The sequence below is a fragment of the Chrysochloris asiatica genome, unplaced genomic scaffold (genome assembly GCF_000296735.1).
Source record: "Chrysochloris asiatica unplaced genomic scaffold, ChrAsi1.0 scaffold00595, whole genome shotgun sequence".
Taxonomy (NCBI): domain Eukaryota; kingdom Metazoa; phylum Chordata; class Mammalia; order Afrosoricida; family Chrysochloridae; genus Chrysochloris; species Chrysochloris asiatica.
The window spans coordinates 417,389-431,705 of NW_006409113.1; the positions used below are offsets into that span (position 1 = coordinate 417,389).

At 40.4% G+C, this 14,317-nt stretch overlaps 1 pseudogene; it reads left to right on the plus strand.

Moving 5' to 3' along the window:
* The first annotated feature begins 4,035 nt into the window (after nucleotides 1–4,035).
* Nucleotides 4,036–4,671, plus strand: LOC102819010 (annotated as a pseudogene).
* Nucleotides 4,672–14,317: the final 9,646 nt, after the last annotated feature.

The window sequence follows — 14,317 nt, forward strand, 5'->3', positions numbered from 1 at the left end:
CCCCTCCCCATTTGGGTATCCAATGTCCAAGTTGCCCATCTCTGTCCACTCTGTGTGTGGAGGGGGTGGGAATGTTTCTTGCTGTAAGGATTTGTTCCTTCTTTTGTGTCACTGCATCCGTAGGTATAGGTCAAGTTCATCAGATTGTATCAGCTCACTCTTTTTTTTTTTTCCCTCTTCTTTTTTCTCCTGGTTGAGCTCTGATCATCTACTCATCCAGTTCAGGTCACGTGGGTACTAGCTGCAAGTGTGGGTGTTCTTGTGCACATGCCCTCTCTTCCCATCAGCCGGTAGCTCCACTTTCCACTCGAGTCCTCCGTGGCCACGCCACTGACTCTGGGCCCAAGAGTCCCCAGGTCTCCTCACACTGCTAGCCAAGCTGGTCCCCAACTGGGTCCACAGAAGCCCACTGAACATTGTAAGGCTTAGCTTGCTGCTTCATTGCACCCCTATCGGTGATGCGTGTGGTCACCAATCAAAACGTGTATTTCCATTGAGTCTTAGTCTTGGAAGGGGCAAACCACTTATTTTTAAAAACAAAACTACCTCCCTGCATCCATATAGAATGACTGCTTAGAATAGACCTTATGTTTTAATTTCTGTGTGTTTCGATTATTTTTAAAACCAGTACCCAATCCCCTTAACAGTCTTTTTAAAACATTCTCAGTTCTTTATCTCAGAGGGGTAGGAGCTCTCCCCCATAATAGTGCTGTGCTCCTTCCCTCAGTCCTCTCCCCTATCCTACAATACTTCTTTTGAATAAAAGTCATCCTTGCCTGCTTTAACATTGTCTGGTACACGTTTTTCTTTGATATGCTATAGAGCATGAAATCTGAAGGCTTTTTGCCTGTGAACCACTCCAGCCTAGCAGAGCTTAATTCCATCTTGTGTCTTAGTTTAAGTGTTCAGATGGCAATGCTTGAGTACCTCATGCACCTTTGACAGCCAAACTGCTATGGTTAGAAATGGTATATTTATAAGTAGGTTTTCAGGCCACTTTCTTCAGCCAGCCCTTGCAAAAATATTCCTGGAGGAATATAATGGTCACCTAATTGTGGTATCATACCTCAAGAGCCACAGATTGTAAGCTTATGTAGACAACAATAGTCCCTTCCCTGCTTTTTGTAGGCCAGGCATGCGTATGTGACAAATGACTGCTGCCGTCATTCATACTTGTGAGAGGAGATTCCTTTGTTCCTTGTGCCCTATAAAAGTTCATCATGTGGAGGTGGAACTTTAGAAATTCACCTTGGTGACTATCGTTTCCCTCACCTGGGTGATCTTTTTGTCTTTATCTTGTGTTTATTCCTGTTTAAGACTTAAGACAATGTTCTGGGGATTCCTGGGACTCCTTATTGAGTCTTTAAGTCTTCTTTATGTTTCTCTTTGTCTAAAATTCTGCTTCCATTTATAATTTCCATCTTCTCTCTAGTGGACAATTTTGGTCGGGATTTTGACAATGTGACTCCTTGTGGGCACTTTAAGGGAAGTAATTGCATTTTTCTTAAGAAATTTGGAGCCATTTGTGTGTATTTTGGTGGGGGAGTCATATGGATCTTGAGTTACTTGCTGAGAAACTCAACGTTCTGCTTCACTGGTAAATTTTGTTGTCAGATTGAGGTGCATGATTTGTGGTGAAATCACCAGGGGTCTTGCAAGAATTGGTGGTGGAACTGGAACTCTCCTTTTGGGCTTGAAGTAGAAATACCCTCGTGGAAAGAAACAGAATTCAATGGACTTTATTCAAATACCTATTACTTTTGAGTTTGCCTCACAATAGCTACTTGAAGTTATAGACCGGTAAAAGTTTTAAATTAATGATTATTTTCATATTCTTCACTATTGTACTATATGTCTTAGATTTCTATAGATAAATAATTTGTCTTAATTAATGGGTGTTATTTGAAATCATTGTCTATGACCGACACTTATTGCTCTTTTCAATGACTTTGTTCTGCAACAAAAGTTATATTACTTTGTATAAGTGATCCTTTCATGTGTCTTAACCACAATGTTTTCATATATATATGGTGGCGGTGGCTATGTGCTGTGGAGTCAGTTCCGACTCATAGCAACCCTGTACAGGGTTTCCAAGGCTGTAAATCTTTATGGGAGCAGAAAGACTCATCTTTCTCCCATGGAAGAGCTGGTAGTTTCAAACTGCTGACCTTGCGGTTCACAGTCCGATTCGTAATCACTATGCTACCAGAGCTCGTGATTTTATCTATATCTATATATCTATATCTAAATATAGTGGTGGTGGTGATGTGCAATGGAGTCAGTTTCAATTGATAGTGACCCTCAATCTATAGGGTTTCTGAGGCTGTAATTTTTTTTGTATTTTTGTTTGTTTTTTTAATGAGACTCTTTCATTGGTTTGTTGTTGTTAAGTGCCGTTGAGTCGATTCCAAAATAGCTCACAGAACTATTAGTATGAAATCACCATACTAATGCATAAATTTAATACATATTTGGAAAGCAGCATAGCAAACATCCGTGAGAATAACATGAAGTCATCTTTCTATGGGTTTCATTTGTCACCACACTTCGAAGTGGTTCTTGAGCACAACAACGTTAACTGCCAATTCAGCAACATTTAATCTTACATTTTTATATATAGACCATAATTATTCATCAGAAACAAATACTAGAAATAATGGGACCACAATACTATTACCAAATGGGAATTGTGATCATTACTTTTTCCTATATGAAGAAAACAAGGGGAAGAAGTTGGTTGAGTTATGCAATTGCAGTCCGCTACACCGACCAACAGGTACTGAGAAGCGCTGGTGGGGACACACTTCAAGGGGTGAGGATTACGGGGACACAGTTTCCTGTTTTGCATTTTAAGCAACATCCCAATATTTTCCCTTTGACTTGAACAGATTCTTATGTTTAAATTTGCAAGTATTTAGGTATGATTTAATTAGCTGTTCCTAAAACAAATAGCAAGTGAAATTTTGTCTTCCATCCCCACCAAGACCCCAAAACACATGTCCAGGAGAAGCACCCACTGCAGTGTCCGGGGGAAGCACCCATTAAGCATCTACATGATTATATGAAGCATGAGGGGAGGGAGGATCACAACTCCGGGGGGCAAGATCTCCACCCACATACTGAAATGGACAGTTAGGCCACAAGTTTGGAGGAAAAGTGTTACAGGAGGGGAAAAAACCAAAAACAAGCCCAAAAAATCTTGCAACTCGTTTTACCTAAACAAAGATAGCAATTTGTATTGGCCCAATTTCAGTTATAGATTAATCCCTGCAGAAATAGTGTTGAGTTGCTCTCCAAGTATGCCAGAGAGAGACAAAAATAATTTGGTAACTGTCCTCAAGTTTCCACAGACTCCTTTGTGTTGGCGTGTTCACTTGTTTAGTACTGGGTCACAAATGCAAAGAAAGGTGACACGGGCATGAGATGGGGCCCCTAGATGTCACATCCCTAGAGGCCTCCAGCAGCCCACATGCCACCTGTCTGCTGTGGGAACACATTGATCCTATCTTCATCTTCCATCTCCAGCTGTGGTTCAAACCCAACAGCCGCTCCTTATACAGGGTTGCTGTAAGTCAGAACTGACTCAACCGCACTTAACAACAAGAAACATATTTATATCTTGAAGATGGGGTATCTTCGCTCTCCTACATCAGACAACAAATATTTACTGAGTTGTTATCATGTTCTGGGTACTACCCAGTTTCAAAAACTGAAATGTGCAGAGAAGCAACAAAACCTGGTGTAGCCAAATAGACTTATTTTGAGTAGATAGGATTTGTATCAGGCAGTGTCACCTGAGTTCATTGCTATGTTAATTTCTCAGAAGATACCATCAAAACATGAACTGGAACCCTAGTACCAATACTTTTTACTGACCCTCATATATCTCATATCTAATTATGAAGGACCATAATAATACAAAGTTAATGGGGAGTGAGCTCAATGAAGCAATTAGCAGCGCGTGTGTGCACGCGCGGGTGAACTCTGAGCCTCCACTGGGCTGGTTCGCAGGCAGAGCAGGTTTTGAATCCCACCATGGCCATCGCACAATCCTGGTTATTTAAAGTTTACACCTGCCTAGCAACCGTATTCCCATTTCTAAAGAGATTACTAGGCAGATCTGGCAGTGGACGGAAATTAAGTGGTGACCAAATAACTTTGCCAACTACAGTTGATTATTCATCAATTCCCAAGCAAACAGATGTTGAAGAGTGGACTTCTGAGGTGAAGATACACCCACAAGCATAAATAATTGAAAGAGGGAATGGGAATGTGTCAACACAACAGAGTGCTTTGGAAAAACTGGAAACATACTATTTTAAGGACATGACAGCAAACGTAAGGAAAACTCAGATAATCATTGTTAAGAGAGAACTGTTTTATTTTGGCAGCCCAGCTGATAGCACAGGTTTTTCTAGATTAGCAGGTACACAAGATCTGCCTTTTACGAATCAGTCTTGTGAATTAGGTGACTTACATATCTGGCAAGAAAATACCAATGCTTGGGAAGAAGAAGAAGATGCCGTCTAGCAAGCAAAAGAAGTCTTGAGGCAGCAGAAAATAGCAGACACAGAAAAGAGAACAGCAGAACAACAAAGGAAAACAATGGAAAAGGAAGCACAGAGGCTACTGAAGAAAGAAGAAAACAAAATTGGTGTGAAACTTTCATAAGGAAGATTTTTTTGTTCTTTAAATGTTATACTGCCAATAGGAGACACCTGAGCTCCACAACCCAGGCAAGATGTGTATGGATGGATGAGTGTTTTCAGCATGCAAAAAGGCTGCTTGACTTTAGTGTATTCCTCAGGTCATCCAGGGCACTGGATTCTCCCAAAGTACTTGGAACTCTTGTGGTTGAGAAAAGAAAATGTGAAACAATATTTTCTTTCATATGCCTTAAGTATCAGACAATTGATTGCTATAGAACAATTATTACAAATGAAACATGCCAGTACCTCTTGAAGCTAATATTTATAGCCTAATTTGTTGTTGTTGTTATGGCCCATGGAGTCGGGTCCGACTCATAGTGATCCTGTACAGGGTTTCTGAAACTGTAAATCTTTACAGGAGCAGAAAGCCTCATCTTTTTCTCGCGGAACAGCTGGTAGTTTCGAACTGCTGACCTTGAGGTGATGTAAATAATGTCATGGTGGAAAACTGGACTCTGCTGCTCATTGTAAGATCCCTACTTGGAAAAGCTTTGTCAGCATGGAGAAACAGCAGCTGAGGGCTTCACAGCCCATGGACATTCCTTCAGTGTCTCAATGGGACAATACAGTATTTTAAATCCTCAAAAAAAAAAAAAAAAAAAAGTACTGGGGATGAGTACAACATTGCACTAGGTTTCTCCAAAGTACATCCTTGAGACAAGGGTTTGATATCAAGTAGTTTGTTTAGGAGGTGATGCCAGGAAACAACAACAGGGGAGTGGGAAAATGAAACAAGAAAGAGAGAGAAACTAATAAAGAGTAAGTTGATGAGAAGGTCACTGTTATGGACAATCACATTTGGGACTGTCACACCCCAGAAGTGGCACTGTAAGGAAACCACAAGTGTTCAAACCCATCAGCTGCTTCACAGGAGAAAGTTGAGGCTTTCTGCTCCCTTAAAGATTTACAGCCTCAGAAACTCTACAACGTTGCTATGAGTTGAATTGACTCGATAGCAATATGTTTAGTTTAGGTTTTGGTAGGGCAAAGGAAACTGGAATGTTGACATATCAACTTCTGTTTCTCTATGGCTCAAATTGCTCCTGTGGGTTTTAACACCCCAGTATTTTCAATCTGATATGCAAGGGCTGAGCTTGCTCCTATAGCCAGAGAAAGCCTCAGACAGTATAGGAACTGTGTACATGTGATCCCATGATAGATCAAGGGACTCTAGGCAGCTGCCCATAAAGCATTTTAAATTAGTTTGTATCCTTTTAATCGTAAAATTATCTAAATGGTGCTTATGAACATAGTCTGTTGTGAGACATTATTCAATCCACAGACAATGCTCAGTAAATATATAGATTTACAGGCTCCTTGTAATAACTTTGAAAATTCTCTTCGCTCTGAATCTTGCTTATTTTCTATCATATGACATAAAGCAAAGACTGGGATATGCACCCTAGATAACTTGAAAATCAAATATTACAATGAAGTTTTTTTCTTATTAAACATAGGAAAATTCACATTTATGGTTTCACAAGGAGCCCTGGTGTGGCACTGTGCCATTAATGCGCCACACTATACAGCCGTTTAAACTGCAAGATTGGCAGTTTAAGCTCATCAGCCACTCCTCGGAAACCCTATAAGGGTCACGATGGGTCGTAACCAATGGTACTTAACAACAACAACAACAAGAGAGAAGGAGAATCAAACTAAAAATCAGTACAAGGTTGATTCCCATGAAGCAGAGGTCAGACATGCCTTCATCTTAAACCTTCTTTATTCTGATACCAATCGTCCCTTCCACAGCATCCTTCATTATCTGATGGGTTCGATAATCTGTTGCAATGGTCACACAGAACTCAGATACAATACTCATGATTATGGGGTTTATTAAGGAAATGGTGGTGGTGGTTATGTGCCATGGAGTCAGTTCTGACTCAGTGATCCTGTACAGGGTTTCTGAGGCTGTAAATCTTTACGGGAGCAGGAAGCCTCATCTTTCTCCCGCAGAACCACTGGTAGTTTCAAACTGCTGACAATGAGATTAGCAGCCCAACTCGTAACCACTACGCTATCAGTTGTTGTTGTTGTTGTTATGTGCCGTGGAGTCGGTTCCGACTCATAGCGACCCTGCACAGGGTTTTCCGAGGCTGTAAATCTTTACGGAAGCAGAAAGCCTCATCTTTCTCCCATGGAACAGCTGGTAGTTTCGAACTGCTGACCTTGCGGCTTACAGCCCCATTTGTAACCACTACGCTACCAGAGCTGAGTACAATTCCAGATCAGAAACAACTCAGGCTGCATGCCTCTTCTCTGATGTACTGTAGGCATGCCTCACTCTTATCTTCGGCCTCTGTCCTGCTTAGGCAATTGTGACAAAGCTCCTTTAGTCCGTTTGTAAATGCCCAAAGGATACATTCTGCAGGCCAGCTTCCTGCCCATAAGAACTCAGTTTTACTCTGTGAAGCCCTCAGCTGCTCTTCCTCTATGCTGACAAAGCTTTTCCAAGTAGGGATCTTACACTCAGATCACAGCTCTTGTTTCTTGATGGTCCTGAGATTGTCTGTTCCTGCTTCTGAGATGGCTCCTTATAAGCCTATCAGGATGGCAAAACTAACCAATCTGCATCCTGTACACCTTAATTGTATGGTTCACCCCGATCATTTGGTGATAGTCACAAAGACCATGGCTAGTAGAGACATATTAAGTAAATTAACTGTACCACAATACCTTTTTCCCACTCAACCATTTTTGTGACCAATCCATGGATACAGGGTGTACAATAAGATATGGCGATATCTAAAGAGAATTGTCTATAAATGCTATTATGGAGCACCCCTACCACCACGACTTTTGCAGTTCACCTTTCTTGTCTAGCTGTTCTTCCATATTCATCCTTGAAGGAAATTATTTTGATAAGCATAAAGTGGTCAGTGTGGTTGGTCACTGTTAGATTCTAATTCTTCACAAGAGAGGGGAAGTCTCCTATCACATATGACAGAGGGATCAATTTGAACTTCTTGTAGAATAAAAAGTGAAACTGAGGTATTGGATTTTTCAACCATAATTGTACAATCATAAAGTAACTATTAGAAAAGCATTATGGACCAGCACTGATCTCCATGGCTCTGGGTGCTCATTTCTCCAAGAATTGAGCCTAAGTCTTTTGAGGGTCACTAAATCGCAAACAATAATCACGAGAATTATCTACCACACTATCCTCATGCCCTCTTTCCCAGTTTCCAAAAGAGAGAGTGGACAATTATCCACATTTATGAAGCATTGGTTTAGATCAGCTTGAGAGATATATATACTTGTATACAACAAACAATTACCTTGGGTTTATTATTGATAGAGTGAAAAGGGGAAAAGGTTATTACTGAGACTTAATGAAGTTAGTTTAGTTGTAAATAAGCATCCACAAATAGCAATGGTTTTTAGAAGAACTGACTAAGTTATCAGGTTGGGAGAAGGGGGCTAAATAACTTTCTAAAAAACTTATTTTAGTTAAACTAGTTAATACAACACAAATCTCTGTTTTACCAATCTCTGTTTAATCAGTAAGTATGAAATATTGATATCCCCCATTGAAGAAGAATGTAAGACCACTCTTGATAAGAAAATATCACTTGTAAAGTAAACCCAGAGTATTGAAATCAAAAACAATGCAACAGGGTAGTGTTTTAACAAGCAGATCAGAGGAGTAACACAGAAGCTAAACTCCTGCATCACATCTGTCATCAGAAGCTTGGCAACCTGCTGAGCAAGAATTTTGTTCACTCTCTTACTATTACCTTCTTAATTTTTAAGAATCTACTTAGACACTCTGCCCAGTAGATATTGAGTGAGGAGAGCCTATTTTGTGTAGTTGAATTATTGAAACTTGGTCTTAGTAAGGGATAAAGCTGTCCCCAAAAAACTCGGGGGGGGGGGACTATGTGTTACTATTGAATCGAAACAGCTCGTCTCTGCTTGTGTCCACAAGTTTTTTGTTTTCTCATTTTGCTTAGTTGGAAGAAATCTCAAGAAATTATGTACCCAGTATCCTATTTATATTCCATTTCAATGCAGAAGTGACTGAGGTCTCCAAGGGTATATTGTGAGACTTCGATTTCTTCATCTGTAAAATGAAAACAACAATTCCTAACTCAGAGAATCCTGAGGATTAGCAATTTAGTAAAGACTTATTTAATCATTTATTATCTGCTGATTGAGCTTAAACAGGCTCCCTAGTCAACTTAGTTCATTGTTGCTCACTGTGACCAGACTTTTGAATGCTAGGCTTCCCTGCGGGCATTGTCAGGCTTCTCTGCCTAAAGTCATTTCATGTCTGTATGTGGGAGTTGAAGTCATTTTCCATTCTTCACAAAGGTCTCAAAACGTTTGTTCCTTTGTGTTTCAATCCTGTATGAGTTGCCTTTTACTTTCTTTACTCTTTTCCAAAGATGAAAACCTGCTTAGGGAAAAACATGCTATGAACTGACCTTGTTGTTCTTATTGTTTTAAGTGCCATCAAGTCGGTTCTGACCTATAGAGACCCTGCAGAGGGTTGTGAACTTGAACCACCGACCTTGTGATTCAAACCAACTTTGCACTCCAGTGCAAAGTCCACAGCAGACTATAAAATGGTGGACTGGGTAGTAATAGTACTAGTTGCATCAAATTAGAACCTAACTTCAAGGGGGATAATAGGAATCACCATCAGCACAAAGATGATTCACATGAAGTAGAAGTCAGATAAATCACTACTCTTTAAATTGTTACTAATTCTGATACCAGCTCTCCCTCCCAAGTCACTCTCTATCAACTTCTTTTCTGGGTTTGATAATATATTGTAATGGCTACACAGAACTCATGAAACACACTTACTGTTAAGTGGTTTATTAAGGAAATAACAGCGTACAACTCAGAATCACAACCAGGATCAGTATCAAGAAGCATGTTGGCAAAGTCTCCTTTCTTCAGTGCAGAACACCTCTCAGCTCTTCTCAAGTGTGAAGAAGAGCTTAGTTGCCTCAGGAGAGATTCCTCTACGTCTTTCCATCTGTCACCATCAACTTTGTTGAAGGGCTTCTTCTTGACTTGTCGCAGAACCTACCACTGGCACCTTTCCAGATCTGTCACTGCCTTCAGTGTTATATAACCCTTTAATGTCTCTTTTCTCTTCTAACTTTCTCTTTCTCTTTGCTGCTTCTTACTGCTTCTCTTGTCTTTTTTTCTCTGACAAAACTTCTTTGGGGCTGGCTGCTTAAAAACACAAAGTTCTTGTCAGTTTCAATACATCACACTGAACTGACAAGGAGTTTGTATAGCTAACCATAAACTGACCAATCCCAGCTCAGTAAGCCACAAGAATTTCATTTACATAATACACTACAACCCATTTCATCTGCTTAGTCTATTGCCCACTCCCTGAAATATGCATGCCAGTAACAGGACAAGCTGCAGCCCAGGGCCATACAGAAAGTTAAGTTGTTTACAGCTTACCTAGGAAATATCAATCAATCTGTATAAAAGTAACAAATCCTCTGGGGTAGAAACTAGGGAAAAGGCAATTATTCAAAGCTTAGAAGGAAAAAAAAAATCTCTCAAGATATTTTTCCAAGGAATCAATACAAAAGGCCACATAACTGAACTTACTTCACCATAGAGATGGAAACAGATATGGTACCAACTCTAACACTGAGCAACTCTCAGTTCAATAAAGAAGACTAAATGGGAATATCTGTTTTACTACCTGCTTAGCTCCCTCCTCCTCTCCTATATCTGAAAATAGCATCTTCTTTTTCATAGGAATTTCCCCCAACAAACACATATTTCCATTAGTGCATTTGATTACAAGATCGGTTTGAACCACAAGGTCAGCGGTTCAAACTCACCAGTCGCTCTTTGTGAACCCTATACACGGTTGCTATGAGTCAGAACTGACTCGATGGCACTTAACAACAACAGCAACAAAACCTTTTAATTCCAGTTGACTTATTGATCAGATTATTGTTGTCATTGTTAGGTGCCATAGAGTCGGCACCGTTTAGAGCAATCCTATGTGCAACAGGATGGCCAAACTTCGTCTCTCATACTTTGGACATATTGTCAGGAGGGACCAGTCGCTGGAGAAAGATACCATGTTTGGTAAGGTGGAGGGTCAGAGAAAAAGGGAAAACCCCCAACTAGATGGATTGGCCAAGTAGCAGCATCGATGGGATCAAGCATGGCAACAATAGTGAGGTTGGCCCAGGATTGGGCAGTATTTCATTCTGCTGTACATAAAGTTGCTATGAGTCGGTATCGACTCAATGGCACCAAACAACAACAACAATGTACAACAGAGCAAACACTGCCCAGTCCCAGGCCAATCTCACATTCATTGCTAAACCTGAGCTCACTACTGCCGCAACTGTGCTAATCCATCTCGCTGGAGGTCTTCCTCTTTTTCTCCAACTCTCCACTTTACCAAACATGATATCCTTCTCCAGTGACTGGTCCCTCTTGATATGTTTGAAGTATGGCCATCTAAGCTTTCATAATTTGTCCCCTGTTTGCTCTACCACATTCATAGATGAGTTTGGAGCAAAAGTAAATACACATGTACTAATATCCTCTGTCAAACCTTTACATATTTGTGGGTATAGTCCTACTCTCCCTCCCATTCCCATTCAGCCTGTGTAATCAGTCCATGTATCTCCCCTGTAGAACACTGTTATTACAGAATGATGTATGTAAAAGTATTTAGCTCTATTCCCTTTAAACCTTTCATTCCTCCCTGTGCCTTCATCTAGCTTCATCTTTCTTCTGCCAACCACCCTCCTGTTGTATATTGTCTTCTTCGTCATTGAAGTTAACATGTGTCTATCATCTATCCACTAAATTACTCACACTTCCCTCCCACCCCTGGAAACCATCAAAGAATGTGTCTTTTAGTATGAAAACCTTCTACTGAGTTTTTACAATAGTGGTTTCATACAATATTTACCTTTTGCTATTGACTAATATCACTCAGCATAATATCCTCCTCCACCACTCATCTGTCAGTTTGTCGAACTATGGTGGCTTGTGTGTTGCTGTTCTAGAAGCTATGCCACGAGTATTTTAAATACCAGCAGGGTCACCCATGGTGGACAGGTTTCAGATGAGTGTCCAGATGAAGACAGACTAGGAAGAAGGAGAGACAAACTACTTCTAATTATTTAGTCACTGGAAACCTTATGAATATCAGTGAAACACTAAGATATAGGGCCAGAAGATAAGCCCCTCAGGTTGGAAGGCACTCAAAATATGACAGGGGAAGAGCTGCCTCCTCAAAGTAGAGTTGACCATGATGATGCGAATGGAGTAAAGCCTTCCTGATGGGGCAAAACTCAGAACGAAGAGATACAGCTATAAACACCCATTAATAATTGGAACATGGAATGTATGAATTATAAATCTAGGAAAATTGGAAATTGTCAAAACTGAATTACTATGCCAGGAATGGTAAATTGAAGAGAAATGGTGTTGCTTTCATTGTCAGAAAGAACATATCAAGATCTGTCATGAGGTACAATACTGTTTATGATCAGATAATATCCATGCACCTACAGGGAAGCCCAGTTAATACCACTATTATTCAAATTTACGCACCAACTTCTAAAGCCAGTGAGGATGAAATAGAAGAATTCTACCAAATTCTTCAGCCTGAAATTGATCAAATATGCAATCAAGATATATTGATAACCACTGGAGATTGGAATGCAAAGGTTGGAAACAAAGAGGAAGTATCAATTGTTGGAAAATATGGCCTTAGTGACACAAGTGATGCTGGAGCTCACACGACAGAATTCTGCAAAACCAATGATTTGTTCATTTCAAATATCTTTTTTAAGCAGCATAAAAGATGACTACACACATTGACCTCACCAGATGGAATACACAGAAATCACATTGACTACATCTGTGGAAAGAAATGGTGGAAAAGCTCCATATAATCAGCCAAAACAAGGCCAAGGGCAGACTGTGGAACAGAGCATCAAATGCTGAGATGCAAGTTCAGGCTGAAGCTGAACAAAATTAAAACATGTCCCTGAGAGCCCAAATATGACATAGAACACATCCCACCTGAATTTAGAGGTCATCTCAAGAACATATTTGATGAATTACATATTAATGATAGAAAACCTGTAGACATCAAGAACATCATGCAGGGAGAAAATAAAAGGTCATTAAGAAGACAAGAAAGAAGGAAAAGACCAAAATGGATGTCAGAAGAGACTCTGAAACTTGCTCTCCAGCATAGAGATGCTAAAGCAAATGGAAGAAATAAGAAGGTAAAAGAGGTGAGCAGAAAACTTCAAAGAGAAGCTCAAGAAGACAAAGTCAAATATGAGATGTGCAAAGATCTGAAGTTAGAAAACCAAAAGGGTTTTTTCAAGCTGAGGTAACTGAAGAAAAATTCAAACCTGGACTTGAAATATTGAAGGATTCTGTGGGCAAAGTATTGAATGATGCAGAAAGCATCAAAAGAAGATGGAAGGAATACACAGTCACTGTACCAAAAAGAAATGGTCAATGTTTAACCATTTCAAGAAGTAGCATATGAGCAGGAGCTAATGACACTGAAGGAAGAAGTCCAAAGTGCATCCAAGTGCCCGAGATGGGAGTAGCTGACCACAAATGTTTCTGCTAATTCAGAGCTGGTCAGAACTGGTTCTTCAGGTTTGAATTAGGGCTCACCTGAATTCAGGTATCAATGCAGATAGCACCCAATTCACAAAGATGTGCGGTCACAACTCTACAGCTCAGCCTTGTGTGGCTCCAAATGCCAGAAGAGCAGGAGTTTTGCTGGGGTAGATGAGGTTGGTGGCAGGCCACATCTATGGTCATGAAGGAAATGTGGGGAAAAGGGGGAAAAATAGCATCTTTCTTGCTGCCAGTCACCTGTATGTCTCTGCAACCAAACCACCATCTGCTTCCGAATCAGCTTACAAAAGTTCAAGATGGCTGTGTGGATCTGGCTAGCTGACACAGTTCACCTGTCTCTCTCATTTTTCCATCCCTGTGTTTTCAGCTTCTTCTTCTATAAGGGTAAACCAAGGGTGGCCAGGGACCTGCTCTACAGGACTAGAGTAGGGCTCTCCTGAATATCAAGGTTGGTGCAGACAGTACCCAACTCACAATGATGTAGTTCACAACTACGAAGCTTACCATTGTGCAGCTCCAACCATTTAGAGAACAGGAGATTCTCTGGAGGTGGACATGAGTGGGAGATGGCCTTCCATGCCTCAGGTCACTAAGGGAAAGTGGGGAACAAGAAAAAAATATGCACATTTTTTATAGTCAGTTACTGGCATGCTTCTGTGCAGCTAGACTTCCAAAGCTGCGGGCAAAATTTTAAGATGGTAGTACCACATCTGGCCAGTTAACATAGTTCACCTGTCTGTCTCCTTTTTATGTTGCATCTGTTCAGCTTATTTTCCTAGGAAGCATTCAGTCCACTTCTCTATCACTTCATCTGAAGCTCAGTGTTCTGGGACTATTATCCGCATCTGTTTCATTTAGTTTTCTGTATCTTCCTCATAGAGGGTCTGTGTATCATTTCTGCCTAGTCTGCCATCTTACCGGAAGTCTCTTATGTTGTTTCTTAAAGCTTGTTGGTTTCATGGTAATTGACTCTTGTTGTTGTTGTT